The sequence below is a fragment of the Sphaeramia orbicularis genome, chromosome 10, assembly GCF_902148855.1.
Source record: "Sphaeramia orbicularis chromosome 10, fSphaOr1.1, whole genome shotgun sequence".
Lineage (NCBI taxonomy): Eukaryota > Metazoa > Chordata > Actinopteri > Kurtiformes > Apogonidae > Sphaeramia > Sphaeramia orbicularis.
The window spans coordinates 43,640,332-43,662,521 of NC_043966.1; positions in this window are offsets into that span (position 1 = coordinate 43,640,332).

Genomic DNA, 22,190 nt, shown 5'->3' on the forward strand with positions numbered 1-22,190 from the left:
TGAACCCAAACATGAAGGTCCATGTAGATCAGTTCTGTCTTCTTCCCTTTTCGCTGTGGTTCTTTCATAATGAAAGCTACTTGTTAGCACTAAACTAAAGTTAGCGTCTGGAGGCTGAACTTCAGTAAAGCTGAACTTGTCCATGTGTTTCTGAGGCACAGAATGAGCAGCGTTTCCTTCCAAACATAAATAGTCATCAATCTCTCCTCCTGACATAAAAATAAAGAAGTCATCTTATTATCATCACTGTTAAACCTATCAGCCCCCTGTGCGTGGCGTGCCTGTGTTAAACACCTGCAGACCGGAGCGCTGCAGATTCAGGACAGGATCGCGGTGCCGACTGGACTCTGCGAAACACATGAGGAAGTTACTTCAATATGACTTTTTTCCCCCCTCAGTTTTTCCATTTGACGGAAATCCGTCATGGTGACGGAAAACTTTAATCCCTGCACTACATGGTACCAGCTCGGCTTGACTCGACTCGGTGTTTTTGCGTTTCTATTACGAAAAAGGACCCTGAATCAGGTACCCGGTACTAGTTTTTTGGTATCACCTCTCCCAAGGTTCCAAGACTGGGGAACAGATACTAAAACGTGATGTATAAAGACTGCAGACCACTGACTGGTCAGAGAGTTGTCTCTGTGACCCACCGTTTAACAAACAACAGATGTGGAAGTTTACAGTAAATGTAGCGGTAGGTTAATCCCCATGATGACAGCCTGTAAAACTACACCATTCAGTCAGGAGATTCAGTCTTTGGTGGCCAACATAAAAATTCAGTATGAGCTTGACGAGACAACACGCAACGAGCGACTTTATCAGCAACTCTGAGCAGACGACACAGAAGTAACGTGCCGCATCGCTATGACGAGTGTCCTGTAATGGAAACGGTCTCCAGGAATAGTATCTGGTGTCTGGGTTGAGTCGAGCCAAGTCGAGTCGGTTCCATGTAGTGGAAACGCGGCATAAGACCAGATCCCCTACTGGTTGTATCGGGTGCTTCAGAAAGCTCCAGAAATATACAGAAGGCACAGCGCCACCTTCTGTCCTATGGCCTTCCCTGTGGAAAAAAACTCATTCTCCTCTTGCGGAAGTCAAAAGACACCAACTTTTAAAGCCTGGACAACAACAGTGATGGATATCCTTCACTTAGAGAGGATTAGATACACACTTGACGACAAACTGGGAGAATTTAAAAAAAAAAAATTGGAAACCAGTGATGTCATACAGGGGTTGGACAAAATAATGGAAACACCTTCACCTCAAGATGATAATGCCCCAATCCATACAGCTAGAACTGTTAAAGAATGGCATGAGGAACATTCTAATGAAGTTGAGCATCTCGTATGGCCGGCACAGTCCCCAGACCTCAACATTATTGAGCATTTATGGTCAGTTTTAGAGATTCAAGTAAGACGTCCATTTCCACCGCCATCGTCTCTAAAAGAGTTGGAGGGTATTCTAACTGAAGAATGGCTTAAAATTCCTTTGGAAACAATTCACAAGTTGTATGAATCAATACCTCGGAGAATTGAGGCTGTAATTGCCGCAAAAGGCGGACCTACACCATATTAAATTATATTTTGTTGATTTTTTAAGGTGTTTCCATTATTTTGTCCAACCCCTGTATATGGAAGGGAAGATCCACTATTTAAGCAGTAGTCCACAGTAGTCTGCAGCATTGCACTACACCGGTCTATCTTAATTAGGGATGGGAATCGAGAACCGGTTCTTTTTGAGAACTGGATCCCAGTAGCTCGATTCTTTGGAATCGTTTGCCTGCCTGCTTAACGATTCTGCTTATTGATTCCGCCTTCATTGCTCATGCGCAATGACGTCATGTGTACGTTGCATTGTTTTGGTCAGAACGTAGCTAACATGGCATTGAGGCAGAAACGGTCTAAAAAGACGACACCAGGTCCACTTGGAACACTTGCAAAGTTTCTGTTTCTTCAAAAGGGTGGAATCCCTCCAATATCCTCAAACATTTGTCCACAGCATGTGAATCATTTACAGAAATGTTTCGTATTTGATACGCTGCTTACCAGCGCTTGTGAATGAATGCCGGGCCCAGTTCTGGTTCCGGTGCGGGCAACAAATGTCGTACCCCCTCAAATACAAGTTTCTGAAGGTAGGGGAAAGGAAATGAGGTGCACAACAACGGGAGACAAGCCGAGTCAAACTGGTTGCACATAGTGGACATGTGGCAACAGTTGTGCCTTTGTTGTGTTGATATTAAAAATGAAGCATAATGTACCAATCAGGGGATCTGAAACCTGTACTATGTTAAAGTTTCGCAATCAAAATATCTGAAGTAAATAATTAAAATTGTAATGTAACATAAAAGAGACCCCAGGAAGAATAGCAACTGATGTTTCAGTTGCAAATGGTAATCTTAATACATGAAATGAAATTAAACTTTGAAAACAACAATGTGGACAAATGACAATTTACACAGAATACGTGTTATGTTGTTACATTACTTTGACAAACTGATTAAAATTAGGAAATTTGTACAATTTAATTGTACCAAGTAGTCTGTATCCTATTACATTTTTATTTATTCATTCATTCATTCATTCATTCTAATCTAAATGATTGGAAAGGAGCAGGATGAAGAAAACTTAGAATACCTTCCCCTTTCTTGAAACATCTGCTTACATCAGATACGTTGCCATTACAGTTATTAAAGTAAACAGTTTACATAATAGTCAATGCAAATAAAACAAATCCAACATCCATAAATTGAATCATGTCATTACATGCTTTTATAAAGCTTCTCTATTCTTTACTTATACAGGATGGGGAAGCAAAATTTACAATGAACATTGAGTTGTTTTTTCTCAGCAGGCACTACGTCAATTGTTTTGAAACCAAACATATATTGATGTCATAATCATACCTAACACTATTATCCATACCTTTTCAGAAACTTTTGCCCATATGAGTAATCAGGAAAGCAAACGTCAAAGAGTGTGTGATTTGCTGAATGCACTCGTCACACCAAAGGAGATTTCAAAAATAGTTGGAGTGTCCATAAAGACTGTTTACAATGGAAAGAAGAGAATGACTATGAACAAAACTATTACGAGAAAGTCTGGAAGATACTATTAAAGAAGAATGGGAGAAGTTGTCACCCCAATATTTGAGGAACACTTGCACAAGTTTCAGGAAGCGTGTGAAGGCAGTTATTGAGAAAGAAGGAGGACACATAGAATAAAAACATTTTCTATTATGTACATTTTCTTGTTGCAAATAAATTGTCATGACTTTCAATAAACTAATTGGTCATACACTGTCTTTCAATCCCTGCCTCAAAATATTGTAAATTTTGCTTCCTCACCCTGTACAATCTCTTAAATTGAAAAATATTTGTACAGTTCTTCTCTTCCATTGCCAAAGAATTCCACATTCTGACACCAACAACAGAAACACACATTTACTTCACATTAGTCCGAACCCTTTGCTGTTTAAAATTACACCTCCTTCTATGTTCTTCATCCTGTGATACTAAAACAAACAATTTCTGCAAATTTGCTGGCAAAAGTCCGTTTCTTGCTCTAAACACAATCAGCAATGTCCTTAATTCAGCCAATTCTTTAAACTTAAACAATCCTGATTTAATAAACAACTCTTTTTTATGTTCCCTGAAATTATCATTATACATGATTCTTATTGCTCATTTTTGTCATAAAAACAATGGCTTTGTGTTCCTCATACATGTGTTGCCCCATACTTCAATACAATAACTCAAATATGGTTGAATAAGTGAACAATATAAAATTCTCATTGCTTTATAATCCAACACATATTTTGCTTTACACAATACTGAAATATTTTTTGACACCTTTTTTTTTTTTTTTTTTTTTTTTTTAACATAAGCAATATGTGGCATCCATGTTAATTTATCATCCACTATTACACCCAAAAAACAAATTTCTGAAACCTTCTCAATCATAACCCCATTAATAGACAATGACACATGTTCTTCCCCTTTTTTCTTTTTGTGAATACCATCAACTTAGTTTTATTCCAATTCAAAGATACAGGGTGGGGAAGCAAAATGTACAATATTTTGAGGCAGGGATTGAAAGACAGTGTATGACCACTTAGTTTATTGAAAGTCATGAGAATTTATTTGCCACAAGAAAATTTACAATATAAAAAATGTTTTTATTCTATGTGTCCTCCTTCTTTCTCAATAACTGCCTTCACACGCTTCCTGAAACTTGCGCAAGTGTTCCTCAAATATTCGGGTGACAACTTCTCCCATTCTTCTTTAATAGTATCTTTAAGAAAGTCGACATTGCTGTGTGATGTTCTATTGGTAGCATGTTCTAAAACGCCCCAAATAGCAGAATCCAGAGGGTTTAGATCTGGGCTAGAAGGCGGCCATGAACATGATTCCCAAAAATTGCTAAAGTTGAATTTGCAGAAATCTTGTATTTTTCTAGCTGTGTGAGCTGGAGCACCATCCTGTGTCCATACATAATTTCCATCTGGGTAGTTTGCTTTAACCCATGGCAATACCTGGTATCTCAGAGTCTTGTAGTTGGATTTGGTTGGGTCCTTTAGGATTTTGGATTTGAGAGCTTTAATAAAAGCTTTGGTACGTTTTTTGTTGCTTCCTCCACTTCCAGACTTTCTCGTAATAGTTTTGCTCATAGTCATTCTCTTCTTTACATTATAAACAGTCTTTATGGACACTCCAACTACAGTCTACTCTCGTTATACCGCCAACTTCCGTTCACGGCCAAATTGGCGGTATAGCGAAAATGGCGTTACAACGGGTTGCGTCCATAATGTGCATGTCTTTACTATATGATGTCTATGCTGCCTCCGTTAACCCGTTCTAATTGCGTTTCTAAATAAATCTTGATTCTGTTATGTTGTAAGGGATCATTTAAAGTGGGGAAACATTTTAAGCATTATTATACCGTGTCGGGAAATGACACCCCATCATCTTGAGGCTTTGGCTTAATCCCACGTCCTCTTCCCGACATCCTGACCTACTGAGTGTTCTGCGATAAATGAACGGTGGCCGTTCCGTAGACCTACTCGTAGCTTGTCGCGATCAGCGTCTGGCGCGTTTGTTTCAGTGCATTGTTAAAATGTATGTGTACTCGATGGCAATCACGCTGGCGGTATAACGGTCGGGAAATCAATGGTATAAGTGTTGTTTGTGCATGGAACTGGGCTGGCGGATGGCGATAGGCGGAAATGGCGGTAGCTAATGGAATAATGCATTGGGGATTTTTGTGCAATGGTTTTGGTCGGCGGTGAGCGAAAATGGCGGTATAACGGCGGGCGGTTTAACGAGAGTAGACTGTATTTTTGAAATCTCCTTTGGTGTGACGAGTGCATTCAGCAAATCACACACTTTTTGACGTTTGCTTTCCTGATTACTCATATGGGCAAAAGTTTCTGAAAAGGTATGGATAATAGTGTTAGGTATGATTATGACATCAATATATGTTTGGTTTCAAAACAATTGACGTAGTGCCTGCTGAGAAAAAACAACTCAATGCTCATTGTAAATTTTGCTTCCCCACCCTGTAATTTGTTTATATCAAACCATTTTTTGAGTTGAACCATCTCATTCTCTATTTTCTGTACTAACGTTTCTAAAGTAGCATGTCTTCAACATTACATTTTTATCAAGGTGTTATTTCTTTATTAGAATACCAACATTCAAATAGCTGTGGAAGTTGTCAGTGTCTGAATTATCACACAACTCAGCCTCAGATTTATAGAGCTGCATAATGAGCTGAAAACTATTTGGCCTCGGGGCTTTGGTTTGACTGTTTTGGCTCATTTTGGCTGCTCTCATTGGGCTCTAGCATGCACCGTTTTCAGCTAAAATACTGTAATATTTCACCGTTCATTTCTTGCCCAAAACTGAGCAGTAGGCAGACAAAGTTGGCAGCTAGCTGGTGATCACAGTCAGGGCAGAATGACTGTTTATGCCTCCCTGTTGGATTTGAACATCTTTATGAGACCACTGTGATGAAATCAGACCTTGGTTGATACTGACATTTCACCTGTGTGAAATTTAGACAAGTTATACTTTTAGGTCCTTGGTGATTCATTAACTCTTTCGGTGCCAGACAGTTAAGGGGCTAATAAGCCTTAAAAGTGCCACAGATTTTGGCTGTTTTTCAGTATTTCGCATCGTTTTTATAATATTTGAAGAATCCTGCAGGAAACCGCTCTGTAACATCCGACCGATTGCTAATTAGATTCAAAACGCACCGGACGCAGCTGATTCATTATTGATCGTAATTTGCATAATTCATAATAATAATAATAATAATAATAATAATAATAATAATCTTTATTTATATAGCACTTTTCATACATTAAAACTGTAGCACAAAGTGCTTTACATATCAGTTTAAAAATCAGTACCGCCCCCCACCCACACCCACCCACTCACCCGCACACACACACACACACACACACACACATATACATGCAAACCCACAAGCTCACACATACTTAAGAAGACTGACTGAGCACGGGTAGACCAGAACAAAAATGTACAAGTAAAAGTAAAACATCAATTTAGGAGGCGCTGTCTCAGGGAGCCATCCGCACCAGGAGGCAGCCGCCGACCCCGGTGACCACGCACCAGCAACACAGCCCCGCATCCCAACCAGTGGGAGAGGGCCAACTGGGACCCCCACCCACCAGAAAGGAGCGGACCCCAGTGAGAGAAGGCGCCACAGCCCCCGGAGTCCACAGCCACCCCCCGGCATGGAGGGCTCCCTCTGATGAAACGCCAGAGAATAAGAAACATTAAAAAGATATAAAAATATTATTCGGTCGCGTGACCTCAAATTCCCGTCTGATTGGTCTCAAAAGGGGGACACAGAAAGAACGTCATCGAAATGTGAGAAAGAAATGGGGGTAGATGGTTTGTTTGTACACAAATGTGGCATGTTCTCCAAAGCCGATCTGATCGGCCCGTGGCACTTTACAGGTTGTATTCGTAAAGCCGATTTAATCGGCCCATGGCATTGAAAGAGTTAAGCCACATCTTCTGTTGACCTTTAGGGTGTCATAAGAATGGTCATAAAGATGTTTTTTTTGTGGATTAAAATTAAACTGGCTTCACCTGATAAGACAATTATATGTTCTGGTGCTCTAATGAAACATGATCTATAGGATTCATTTCCCGCAGTGAAAATAATCAGTCTAAGTGATGAGGAAGCTGGAGCTGTGCTGACATGCCTGATTCTCCACACATCTTCTACTAAATGCACCTTCCAATTAGCTATCTATTTTAAATGGAAGAATCTCCCAATGTGTATGGAAAGCAACGTCATGCATTGATGTCAGTGGTCGCATGTAAATTCTGCAACTTTTTCCCTCTATACTTCTTCCTTTTTACTGTGTTTCCTCAAATAGTTTTTGGGTCTTTTATCTCTCTACGCTGCAGAAGGTACCAGGCCTTTATTTGAGAAATGTTTGTATTAGAGATAGGGATGTATTTCTATTTTCCTGTATTTAATAAGGAGAAACGGTCTGATTTAACAAAGAGCTGTGTTTGGATCCACTTGTGTTGCAATGCTAGACATTCTCCAATGCTTTATTCTACAAAGAACATTTCCTTAACTTTAGAAAAATAAAATCCTTCTAGGATGTCAGTGGATGGAACATTCATTGCTGAAAAAAGCTTTTATTGTGTAAACTTTTTTTTTTTTTTTTCTGCCAGACTTGTCAACTTCTACAAACACCTGTTTTGCTGAAAAGAGGAAGACACAAACCTGCAGTGACGGAGGCTTATTAATAATAATAATAATAATAATAATAATAATAATAATAATAATAATAATAATAAACTTTATTTGTATAGCACCTTTCATACAGAAATTTTAGCCCAAAGTGCTTCACATTGATTGAAAAAATACAATATTAAAATACATTAAGATTTGATTATACATCAAGAAATAAAATGAAATTTGAGAGAAATACAATAAAATAGAAATAAAAAATAAAAACAGCGCACATTAAAATATTTGATTATACATAAAATTTTTGAAGCGCAAGAAATAAAATGAAATTTGAAATACAATAAAATAGAAATAAAAACAGAAATACAATAAAATAAAATAAAAATAAAAACAGCGCACATTCCTGGTTCCTGAATTGTGACCCCATTTTTATCTCCTTTCAAAGGCTGATGAGAATAAAAATGTTTTTAATTTGGTTTTAAATATATTCAGTGAACTGGCTTCTCTAATGTCTTTTGGAATTGTATTCCATAACTTTGGTGCATAGTTAGTAAAGGCTGCGTCCCCCATTTTCTTTGTAATATTTCTGGGAGTCGCTAGTAACCCTGCGTTTGATGACCTCAGTGTTCTAGTTTGTACATAATCGATCATTGAGTTTGCAATGTAACTTGGTCCGGTTCCATTTAGAGCTTTATATGTGAGGAGTAGTATCTTAAAATCAGTTCTGTAGCTGAAGACTTCGGGTGAGTAATCTACAGCAGCACACTGTTGAAAACAAGCAGATTATGTTATTAAATGTATTCAGTCAAACCTGGAAAAGGGTACATTATGTTTAACTAGTAGCACATTACATGGCAGGAACTAAAGTTTATCCATAATTTTGTTTTACTCAGCCTATAGTTATGAATCACCTTTTATTACCCCGCCCCCTGAAGGGGAGGCAAGGGGTATTGGTTTTAGTTCAGTTAGGTTTTTTTGGTTGTTAACATTCCAGCACTCTAGCAGCAAAACTATTGGTTGAATTCATACCAAATTGCCGGTGACCCAGAATATATCTCATTGCATTTTGGGAAAAGTTACAATTTTTTAGGAATTTTTAAATTATTATTTTTTCCTCCCATTTCCTTATAATTGGCGAAATTTCACATGTGTATAAAACATCAATTTTGTTTCAATTTACTTCAAACTTGGCACATATATAGAGGCAATTGATATGATGACATCAGCTGGATCGATGCCAAAATAAGCGATAATACGTGCGAGGGGCGGGGTTTGTTGTGCCTGGAACCACTTGCTTGTTTGTTTGTTTCTTTGTTTGTTAATACTCTAGCAGCAAAACTATGGGTTGAAGTCATACCAAATTGGGTTTATATATTGCCAGTGACCCAGAATAAATCTGATTAGATTTTTGGAAAAGTAGGTCAAAATTAATTTTTTTTTTTGGGAATTTTTAAAATCTTTTTTTCCCGTTTACTTAAATTGGGTGAAATTTCAAATGTCTGTAGCAGCAAAAATATTCATTGAATTCCTACCAAATTGGGTTTATAGATTGCCAGTGACCCAGAATAGATGTGGTTACATTTTGGGTAAAGTAGGTCAAAGTTCAAATTTTTTAGGAATTTTTTTACATCTTTTTTTGTCTCCAATTTACTTATAATGGGCGAAATTTCACATGTCTAAAAAAACATACATTTTATCACAAATTTACTTCAAACTTGGCACATATACAGAGGCAATTGATATGCTGACATCAGCACACACATAGACATGATGACATCAGCTGGATCGATGACAAAATAAGCTATAATACGTGCGAGGGGCGGGGTTTGTTGTGCCTGGAACCACTTGCTTGCTTGTTTGTTTATTTCTTTGTTTGTTAATACTCTAGCAGCAAAACTATGGGTTGAAGTCATACCAAATTGGGTTTATATATTGCCAGTGACCCAGAATAGATCTGATTAGATTTTTGGAACAGTAGGTCAAAGTTATTTTTTTTTTAGGAATTTTTAAAATCTTTTTTTCCCATTTACTTAAATTGGGTGAAATTTCAAATGTCTGTAGCTGCAAAACTATTGGTTGCATTCCTACCAAATTGGGTTTATAGATTGCCAGTGACCCAGAATAGATGTGGTTATATTTTGGGTTAATTAGGTCAAAGTTCAATTTTTTTTAGGATTTTTTTTTTTTTTTTTTTTTTTTTACATCTTTACTTTTTTTTGTCTCAGATTTACTTATAATGGGCGAAATTTCACATGTCTAAAAAAAATTTACTTCAAACTTGGCACATATATTGAGGCAATTGATATGCTGACATCAGCACATGCATATTTGACATTACATTGGTTGAATTCATACCAAATTGGGTTTATATGTTGCCAGTGACCCAGAATAGATTTGATTACATTTTGGGAACAGTAGGTCAAAGATGAAATTTTTTATACATTTTTACATTTTTTTTCCCCCATTTATTTAAATTGGGCTAAATTTCAAATGTCTGTAGCGGCAAATGTATTGGTTAAATTCATACCAAATTGGGTTTATAGCTCACCGGTGACCCAGAATAGAAGTGGTTACATTTTGGGAACAGTAGGTCAAAGTTTAAATTTTTTAGGAATTTTTAAAATCTTTTTTTTTTCCTCCCATTTACTTATAATAGCCAAAATTTCACATCTATAAAAACATCAATTTTCTTTCAATTTACTTCAAACTTGGCACATATATAGAGGCAAATGATAAGCTGGCATCAGCACATGCATAGACATGATGACATCAGCTGGATCGATGTTAAAATAAGCTAGAATATGTGCGAGGGGCGGGGTTTGTTGTGCCTGGAACCACTTGTTTGTTGTAGTGACTTAAACATTGCCAGTTTTAAAACACAGATTTCATTCAGGAATATTCATTTATCACAGTGTATTGTGTTTGTTTGGGTCAAGAAAACCAAGGTTATCATTATACCTGTGGTGAAATTATACTGCTTTGTGTTGTGTACTTGTAGCAGAAGGAGGTACAAACCAATATAGGTGACATGTTCTGCCAAAAGAAAAGAACCCCTGCTAAAAACAGCACTAGTAGATTGCAGAACTTAATTACTTTTATTCTTAACCACAGAGACCTTTCCAGTGGTGTAGTGGTCCCTGGAGAAGTGGGTATACTCTCAATTTTTGACTTCTTCTTTTTTTCTTTTTTAAAGTCCAGAAAAAGTAAAAAAAAAAAAAAAAAAAAAAAAAAAAAAAGTAGGTTCTCTCAATATGTGAAGAAGATTCTGTTATTCTCATTTGCATTTCCAATAATCAAGCATCTTTCAACGAGACGTGCTGTGACCTGTCAATCAACTGGGGTGGAACTGGCACCTTGAGGTGTTCAATCACATTCCAGAGGCAGTCAACACTAGTTAGCTAGTTAGTTTTCTTCTGCATGACCTGCCCTACTCTACCTTTGATTGGCTCATCACTACTGACAAACCAATCGAATCAGGGAAGGCAGCGAGTACTAACCAATTAGAGGCAGAGTAAGGCGGGTCATGGCTTCACCATCCTAAGGGAAAAAAACAGGTAATTTAGCTCAGATACTACTGAATGGTGCGCATCAGGGGGATTTAGAAGTGGGTATATGCAATGATGACTGAAAAATAAGTGGGTATACCCCCGTATACCCTGAACTACACCAAGGTTATAACAGTTTTGGATTTTTCATTATAGTTTAGTTTTATTTAGTTTTGACTTTTTTTTTTCCTCTAATTCAGTTAGTTTTAATTTGTTTTTAGAGCAGGTTTGCTAGTTTTTATTAGTTTTCATTTTTTTCTATATGCTTAGTTTTAGTTTAGTTTTAGTATTAATTTTAGTTTTTTCGTATCTTTTCTCCTCTTCGTATTCAAATAAATCCCAGACAGGACTCTGCTGCTTTCTCCCAACTTTAGTCTCCATGTTTCCAGGTAGAGTGACGACCAGAAGACGACACTAAACAACAAGTGACGGACGTATGGTGCCGCTAGAAAATTGCTAGAGCGAAATAAATCGATTTCATATCAATCCGACATTGACGAAGACGAAAACGAAGGGAATTTTATCCATAATTTTTAGCCGTTTTTAGTTAGTTTTGGAAGTACACAATACAGTTTCAGTTAGTTATTGTTTTTTTCTTTTAATTATAGTTTTTATTTATTTCACTTAACGAAAATGTTTTTTCAATTCTAGTTTTTGTCATTTCATTAGTTTTCGTTTACGATAATAACCTTGGACTACACCACTGGATCTATCTATTGTATACTGAACAACAAAAGAAACGCAAGTTTTGGTCGTTAATTTAGGCAAGAGTTCAGCTGTCCTGTTGAGTTGTCAACTGAGATACACATAACAATAAGTGAGTTGTAACCATCGGAGCGTGTGTTTGCAGGCAAACACGACCACGACTGGTGTTGAGCACGTGTACAAAGTATCGGAGGTGCGGTACATTTTGAGTGATATGGTAGTGGGAGCAACAAATGGGAGTGGCAATTCCCTTTGTTTATCCGGGGGCTATAAAAAGAAATGGTAAGATTCAAAAGTTACTGCATTACCACGATGCCTCGCCTTAACGATAATCTGAGAGAACACGCCATTGGTATGCTTGATGCTGGTTTAACGGCTCGCAACGTTGCCAGACGTCTGCAAGTGCACGAGTCCACCATCAGTATATATATATATATATATATATATATATATATATATATATATATATATAATATATATATATATATATATATATTTATATACACTAATGATTGTAGGAGCAGGCATGAGAATAGGCACTATGTGAAATTCGCAGATGACACAGTTATAGTGAGCCTTTTAAACAATGAGGAGGACGGGCATGGTCCTGTAGTGGATGATTTTACCTCTTGGTGTGAAAACTTTTACCTGTCCATCAATGTCTCCAAAACCAAAGATATGACTATTGATTTCCGTAGGTCTCCCCATAATGTATTACAAACCGTTATTCGAAATAAGGTCGTTGAAAACGTGGATGAATACAAATACTTAGGGACCATTATTGATAGGAAATTATCATTTGACTGTAATACAGAGGCGGTGTGTAAAAAGGCCCAACAGAGACTTTTATTTTTAAGAAAGATGAAATAATTTAATGTGTGCGGGACTTTGATGACTTTGTTTTACCAGTGTTTTATTACCTCCGCCAAGGAGGTTATGTTTTTGCCAGGGTTTGTTTGTTTGTCTGTCTGTCTGTTTGTCTGTCCGTTAGTGTGCAACATAACTCAAAAAGTTATGGACAGATTTTGATGAAATTTTCAGGGTTTGTTGGAAATGGGATAAGGAAGAAATGATTAAATTTTGGTGGTGATCGGGGGTGGGGGGGCCCACGGGGGGGCCCATTTCCAACAAACCCTGAAAATTTCATCAAAATCTGTCCATAACTTTTTGAGTTATGTTGCACACTAACGGACAGACAAACAGACAGACAGACAAACAAACAAACCCTGGCAAAAACATAACCTCCTTGGCGTGGGGGGGGCCCACAGGGGGGGCCACTGATCAGCCTTGGCGGAGGTCTGCGCTCTCCGAGTGCTTCTTAGTTCAGTCTGTTTTTAACGTTTTGCATTGTGCTGTGGTATGGTGGTCTTTCAATGACCAACAAGAAGAAGCTAACTAGGCTGGTAAATGCAGCATCAAAGGTGGTTGGGGTCCAGCTAACCCAGCTGCGGGACATATATGATAAACAGGTCAGCGGTAAGGCCAAGCAAATTTTAAACTGCCCTGATCACCCACTTTTTGGGGAGTTTAATTTGCTCCCCTCTGGTTGCTGTTTTAGGCTTCCTCAATTGAGAACTGGACGGGCTAGGGACTCCTTTATTCCTGCAGCTATTAGGAATCTGAATTCACGTAGCTGATATCTAGTTTTTTGTGTTTTTTTTTTTGTCAATTTTTAAAATCTTTTATGTGATCATTTATTTTTTAACGCCCGTGGCCATATGGCAATTAACTTGTGTACTGCCCAATTGGACCTGTTCTTTTACTTGTGTTGGGAAGGGGAGTGGCTCCATTGTGTGTTGTCCTGTTTTATGTAATTTTATTGGGGTGGCATATGGGGGTGCTGTTTATGAATATGTGTTTCTGTGTATGTGCTTATGTGTTTATGACCCCTGCTGCACACCGAATTTCCTTTTCTAAGGATAAATAAAGTTGAAAGTTGAAGTTGAAGTTGAAGTTCAGTAGGCTGAGGACACGACTCCGTGACACAGGGACCACTCGGGACAGACCGAGATCCGGAAGACCACGTGCGACCACCCGTAATCAGGATCGCCATATTCGCTTGGCCCATCTCCGTGACCGTCAACTCAGTGCTACAAGGACGGCAAGAGAGACCCACTGTGAATTTCACGGCTGGATATAAATATCTCATATGAAACCAATATTCATAATAAAACTCCCATATAAAACAATACCGAAACATACTTGCGTTTCTTTTGTTGTTCAGTATACATGACAATATAGTGAGCGGTCGTCTGGGGAGTCGAATATTTTCTAATAGACCTCCTCTCTATAATAAACAGCAGTATTTGAACATCCTCACAAACCCAGGCAGATCGATGCTGTCTGTCCTGGTGGCAGATAGTGTGTGGGTGTGGGTTGTGGATGTCTCTATGTCTCACGGTGAACTTTTAAAATCCAACTGCTTCCAGGCAAAGTTGGACAGAAAAATCCAGTTCTTGTCAACTCCGGCACAATCTCAACCGAACCACGACCCATGGCAAGCACGCAAGATTCTGCAAGATACAGAGCCGCAGATGGTGGAGAAAGTCGGAAACAATGAAACTGACAACCAGAAACAAGGCAAACCTATTCCCTCCTGTCAAATCGGACATGATTTGATTTCATGCTTCCCACAAAGAAAAAGAACTCAAAAGGTCAACCATGTTTGTAACCAAGAGAAGGCATTTTATACTTTTTATTTCTCCATATACAGTCTATGATCTTCATTCCACTGCATAGGTTAAACAGAAAATATGAATAATTTTACCGGGGGGGGCTATGCATAATAAGACCCTCTGCCTGTGCAATGTAATCATTTTTCCACCAGGAAGTCTACCATACCGTGTACTTATACATGCACCATATTGTGTCGAAATAACCTGTTTCTTATTAGCGTCCTGGGAAATGCCACATATTCACTTCGCCGATACATTTGCACTCTGTTTAGTCGTAAGCCTCGGGGTAGGAACGAAATGACAGCACAAGACTTCCCAAAGAAATAATGAAAATAAACTTGTTAATATAGCAATGATAAACATTGTAAACAGGGTTCTTTTTCCTATATTTTGTCCACCTTAAAGAGAATAAACAGGCTGTGAAACACCATACTTTGTGGTGTTTTCACTTAAGTACAAAACGCAGAAGACTGTGTTGGACTAAATTTAGAGCAGGGGTCTCGGACTCATTTTCTTTCAGGGGCCACATTCAGCCCGATTTGACATCAAGTGAGCCAGACCAGTAAAATGATAGCATAATAACCTATACGTAATGACAACTCCAAATTTTTGTCTTTGTTTTAACTTTAGCCCTATCAGCCCGCCCATGGGCCAAAAAAAAATATATTAATATTCATCTACTATAAAAATATAATAAATCAGGACAATTAATGTTTTTTTTTTCAACTTTTGCTCAAAGTTTAGACCCTAATGTTAATAAAAGTACATCAAAAGTGTATTTTAGTGCAAACTTTAATGTTCAAACATGATTTTTAATCTTTGTGGGGTGAAATATACACTATTAAAAATCTCCGACACAAACAATTAATTTATGCATATCATCGTCAATCCAGCCAAAAAAAAAAAAAAGGCGAGGATAAAAAAATTCTAATTTCTCTTTTAGTTTGTTACAGTTTACTCAGGCATAGTAATAGATACAATATTTTAGACAATGGGAATAGATTCTGTGAGGTCTGTAAATGTCCATAGACACCAAGAACATCCATTCAATTTAAACTTTTTCGTACTTTCAACTATGTCTAAAAATTAGTAGAATATACTTAACATTTTATAGTGACATCATAAAACTGAAATCATTTAAGTGCATTGTAATTAAAGCATTTTAGTAAATATAAATTCCGGGCTTACAGTGCAGAAGGATAATATTAAAACACGTGTTCTGTGTCGATAGTGCCTTGCACCTGTTGCCACGAGATGCAACACGACTAATTTATTTGACCATTTACATCGGCACCCCACAGCTATTATATCCTATTGAGCATTTTTTTCATATCGCAATATATATCGCAGGGTTAAAAAAAAATCGCAATTTCAGTTTGTTTTTTTTTTCCAATATCATGCAGCCCTACAATTGCCTTACAATCATGGAAAGTGCAGTAATAATAATAATAATAATAATAACAATAATAATAAACTTTATTTGTATAGCACCCTTCATACAGAAATTCTAGCCCAAAGTGCTTCACATTGATTGAAAAAAAAAAATACAATATTAAAAAACATTAAGATTTGATTAGAAATACAATCAAATAAAGATAAATATAAAAACACATTAAAATATTTGATTATGCATAGAATTTTTGAAGTGCAAGAAATAAGATGAAATTTGAGAGAAATACAATAAAATAAAAGCAGCGCACATTATGCATAGAATTTTTGAAGTGCAAGAAATAAGATGAAATTTGAAATACAATAAAATAAAAAATAAAAACAGAAATACAATAAAATAAAATAAAAAAATAAAAAAAACGCACATTCCTGGTTCCTGAATTGTGACCCCATTTTTATCTCCTTTCAAAGGCTAATGAGAATAAAAATGTTTTTAATTTGGTTTTAAATATATTCAGTGAACTGGCTTCTCTAATGTCTTTTGGAATTGTATTCCATAACTTTGGTGCATAGTTTGTAAAGGCTGCGTCCCCCATTTTCTTTGTAATATGTACCATGCTGCATGATGGGAAATGAAGGCGCAGTACCACGCTGCACTCATTGTGAGGTATGCACGGCACAGACCCCCCGGAGTGGGAGGTGGGGGTATTTACGAATCATTCACACCACTGTCTTATGAACTATTCACCCCCCACCTCATTCGTGTGCTCACTATTTCACTCTGCAGGCGCACCTTCATATTAATGTATTAATTGTCGTTCACATTTTAAACATTTATTTATCAAACCATTTTTATGTCAGTACTTATAAAATATAGACTCACACCTTTTACCAAAAGTCTGCTCGCTCCAGCATAAAAACTACCTCATCTACAACCCGTGGTTCCCCATGGGTCATATACTAGTTTGTAATAATTGCAGAGGCCCGCTGTGATCTTAATCCTATGTGAATACATGTGTGTACTGCAGGAAGTACAGATTCCATCACAAATGACCTACTATATTTAGCCAAACGCAGAAGATGGGTGATGGGATACCCTTATGCAAAGAAAATATATTTCTCTATATATTGACTGTCAATATATTACTGACTGAAAAATATATTACTGTATAATATATATTTATATTTAAAATATACAGAATAATATATTGTATCAATATATTTTGTATTATATTACAATATATTGAAAAATACATAAGGAATTGCCGCTTTCCATATATTGAAACATGTATGACAATATATTTACTTATACATGTAAATATATGTCATTACATATTTAGTAATACACTTCATAATGTATGTATGCATATATACATACATATATTGTCTAGTGTATTACTAAATATATGTAATTATATATTTAGTAATACACTTCAAAAAATATGCATGTATATATATGTACATCTTTTTCATCCTATGTTGCCAAAATGGCCAAGAAGGCATCTTTTTTCAGCTAACACTTTTTTCATGTATATCACGACGCATATTTTCATGAAATATGTTATTATGGATACCAAGTAATGTAAGTGTTGATAAATATCTGCTTTATGTAAACTTGTGTCAATGGAAAGAAATTGAGTTTCAATAAAACTATATGTAAAAATATAGGGCAGTTTTTGTCTTCATTGCAATATATGTTTTATATGTGTCAATATATGATTAAAGCATATATTGCAGTATATTGGAAAATATATGCACTACTTTCCCATATATGGAAATGTATTTTTTAATATAATGCATTATATTTTTCAATATATTACCATATATTTTTGTTTCATAAGGGTAACACTATATAATAAGTGCACACTATGAAGCATTAGTTAAGCATTAACAAATACTGAACTCATTATTTATAAAGCATATTTCTGACATGAATACTCATTAATAAATGGTTTATAAGCACAGTTATAAAGGATTTACTTATCATTAATAAGCTCATCTACAATGTGCTTAATGAGTGTATCTTCATACTTTATAAATTATGGATTTAGAATCAGATTCAGAAAATCTCATTTGTAAATGCTTTATATGGCATAGATAGTGCACACTTTAAAGGACAGGTGTCAAACATGCGGCCCGGGGGCCAAAACCGGCCCGCCATAGGTTCCAATCTGGCCCGTGGGATGACTTTGTCAAGTGCAGAAGATAGTAACAGTCAAGGGTGTTAAACTTGAAAATAATAACACAATAACCTAGAAATAATGACTCCAAATGTTCGTCTTGGTTTAATGTGGAAAAAAATATGACGTTATGCCTGTAAATAATGTCAACTCCAGTTTCTCCTCTTTGATTTATTGCAGAGAACATTAAACTCTGATATCTTTTAATAATAAAACGTCAATAACTTGAACAAATATGAACAACCTGAAATGTCTAAAGCAGGGGTGTCAAACATGCAGCCCGGGGGCCAAATGCGGCCCACCAAAGGGTCCAATCCGGCCCGCAGGATGAATCAGCAAAAATGACACTTAACTCTTTCCCCGCCATTGACGAGATATTCCGTCAATTGCTTCCCAACGCTTCCCCGCCAATGACGAGATTTTCCGTCAATCCGTGTTTTCACTGTTATACTGTAGTTGGAGGTGTTGTGGATCATGTGAATTACTTTCCTTAGTCCAAAAACAAACAATTAAGCAGCTTTTTCGGAAAAATGACGGGCCGGGTTTAACGTTTTTGCACTGGAGTCTCTGTATCCCATGGCAACGCATCCAGCGGCAGTCACTGAATGAGGAAATGAAGACTGCAGGAACCGCGCGCAGTTTCAAAAGCCTTAAAGATGATTATGGAGACAGAGTCTGACAATTCAATATATGATGGAGCTACAGAAGAACCATTTAGAGACAGGAACGGAGAAATAGAAGGTCAGGGAGACGGACACGGAACACGGGAAACAAGGAGCGGCTCAGGTCCGACACGGAGGTGCGGGTGGGGGGGGGCGGGGGCACAGAGCAACACGGAGAAAATGACAGACAGGAGGAAGAGAAAAGAGACATTTCTAGTGGACATTCAAGGAGAAGACAGACATACAGACATGGGACAAGACAAAGGAAAGCTAGTCTGCATCTGTTAGAGTGAGTTCAGATTCAGACTGAGGACACAGAACAGATTCAGCTGTAGAATGTCAGCAGGACACATGGAAGACACTTTTGGATTTGGCTTTTGTATGAAATAAATAAATACATATATTCATACAGAGATAAATAACTAGATGTCCATAGAATTATTTACAGATCAAACACAGCAGCTGGTCCAACAGGAGGACCTGGTGCAGCCAAAGGCTAGAAATCTACAGTATTTAGTGCATTTGTTTCTTTTTTTCTTGAAAATGAGGAATATTGAGGTGTTTATATCCAAAAGCTAAACTACTATGTGTTAGACTTATAACTGATGTATGTAAATGTGCAAAGTTTAGAAGGAACCTGGTGTTTTACAAGATGTTCGGTCTAAAGTTTGGTGTGGATTCCCCTAACATTTTGTGGAATGATGGGATATCTTAGAGCTGTTTGTTACTATTATTGCTGTTATTATTATTTTATTTTGTGATTTTGAAGATAGTGTTACTGTTGGTGAATAAGAAAGAGTCAAAAATGTAAATAGGAAATCAGTTTTCTCTTGAAAATCAATATCTTTGAAAAAAATGCAATTTTCTCAGCTTTTTGCTCAAAATTCAGTTTTTTCCTGAAATGACCAATATTCAAATGTTTATATCTCACGAACGAATAAAGATAGAATAAAATAGTTTTTTGTGTTTAAAAGTTGAAGTTCTGTTCTTTCTTTTGATGTATTCAGTGTTCACATACTCCTAACACAACATTTTCAGTGAGCCTCCAAAGATTAGTGAAAATGACCAAAACGGCTGGCGCTGGCTACCAACTCACTGGAAAATGCTCTGGCGGGGAAAGAGTTAAGATATTAACAATCAAGGATGTCGTAGTCGTTTTTGTTCAGGTTCCACATACAGACCAATGTGATCTCAATTAAAATGATAGCATAACAACCTATAAATAATGGCTCCAAATTTTCTTAGTTTAGTGCAGTGGTTCTTAACCTTGTTGGAGGTACTGAACCCCACCAGTTTCATATGCGCATTCACCGAACCCTTCTTTATTAAAAAATAAAATATGATTTTTTTCAAATTCAAGACACAGGCATGTTTTACTGGTGCACAAAATGAACCGTGCATTAACATCACTGTGTTCAAAGAACAAAACCAATACAGTGCATGAACTTACAACAAATTCCATACCTTTTCACAAAGACATGACCTTTTTTAATACAACCACACTGAAATGGTTTTAATTTTTAACCTTATGTATTCCAATAATGAACTTATTGTATTTATGCTATTTATCATTTTTAACATTTTAACACACACCCATCACCTAATTTCCATCAGGCTACAATAATAATGAATATTTACTGCAAATCAGTGGGACTTCTGCTGTTGCCTTTGAGAAATCAGTTCAGAAATGCGTGGCTTCACCTTGGTTTTATTACGGCACTAGCTCGGCTTTAGCGTAATACAATTTCTCCATCCGCGACGGTGCGTCGGTTGCCACATGATTGTAACTGACCAGTGCGGTGACCAAAAAATGTAAACAAACGCTACACATGGCTGCCTCCGTGGTTAACAGGAAGTAGCAAAAGTCATAATAACGATGTGGAAAATACTAAAATAATTCATCGTCAGACGAGTGGAAGAGATTATAAACACTTCCGTATGTGTTGTAGTGCTATAAGCAACAACAATACACGGCGCATATTGGATGTCAATCAGAGAAAGAGTCTCCAAAGCCATTTGTTTACATACACGGACCTAGCCCGACACACACACCCGACTAATGAGTCGAGTGTGTGTCTTGACCTCTGCCGAACCCCTGAGACTGACTCACCGAACCCCTAGGGTTCGATCGAACCCAGGTTAAGAACCACTGGTTTAATGTGAAAGACATAATATTACATTACATCTATAAATAAAGAAGGACAACTCCAAATTTTTCTTTGTTTTAGTGTAAGAACTTATGTTAAATGATGAAAATATTAACATTTACAAACTATTCTTTAACAATAAAATGCGAAAAACCTGAAATTTTGAAAGTGAAATTTTAATTATTAATTATTCTTCCTGTTATTAAATATTTTGTGTCTTTGTAGATCCAATCTGTAATATACACGTATAAATGGTAAGCTGAGGTGTAATATTGTTAAAATTGCACTTATTTTTCTCAAGAAATTTCAGGGTTTTTTTCAGGTTATTCACATCATTTTTGTTTGGACAGTTTGCAAATGTACATACTTTTATAATTGAATGAATGAATGAATGAATGTTTATTTCAGTTAAATACAAAAAACAAAACATGCATATTAAAAAAACAACAAAACAAAACACCTACATATTAAAAAAAACAAACATAAAATTAACACATTTTGTAACTGAAAAAGGAAGAAGCTGAAGCCGGAGGCTTATTTCTGCTTCTCCTATTCACATCCTTAGTCAAAGTCCACACCTTAAGTTGCAGCAGGTAAATACTTAAACTTAAATTATACTACATTCAGTGTAATAAGTTATTTTGTAATAATATTACTTTCATAGCCCCTCATAATTTGACAAATTAAATTCTTTTTGAAACTCAACAGTGAGCTCCACAATTTCACTTCATCCTTCAGTTCGTTCCATAGCTTGACACCAATAACTGAAACACTGTGATATTTAACATTTGTTCTTACTTTACATTTTTCAAACACAAACATCCCTCTTAAATTATAATGTCCTTCTCTTAACTTAAAATTTTCTGAATACAAAAAGGAAGGTTTTTACTTTTAACACGAAACATAAATTCCATTGTTTTTAAATATACAATGTCAAGAAATTTTAGTAAACCAGATTCTACAAAAAGTGGATTACTTGATTGGAGATAACCAGCTTTGTTTATGACTCTAATAGCTTTTTTTTTTGGAGTTTAATTATTGGGTCTAAATTAGTTTTATACACATTGCCCCATATTTCCACACAATATGACATATATGGCATTACAAGTGAACAATACAACATATGCAAACATTTTTTGTTGAACAAGTCT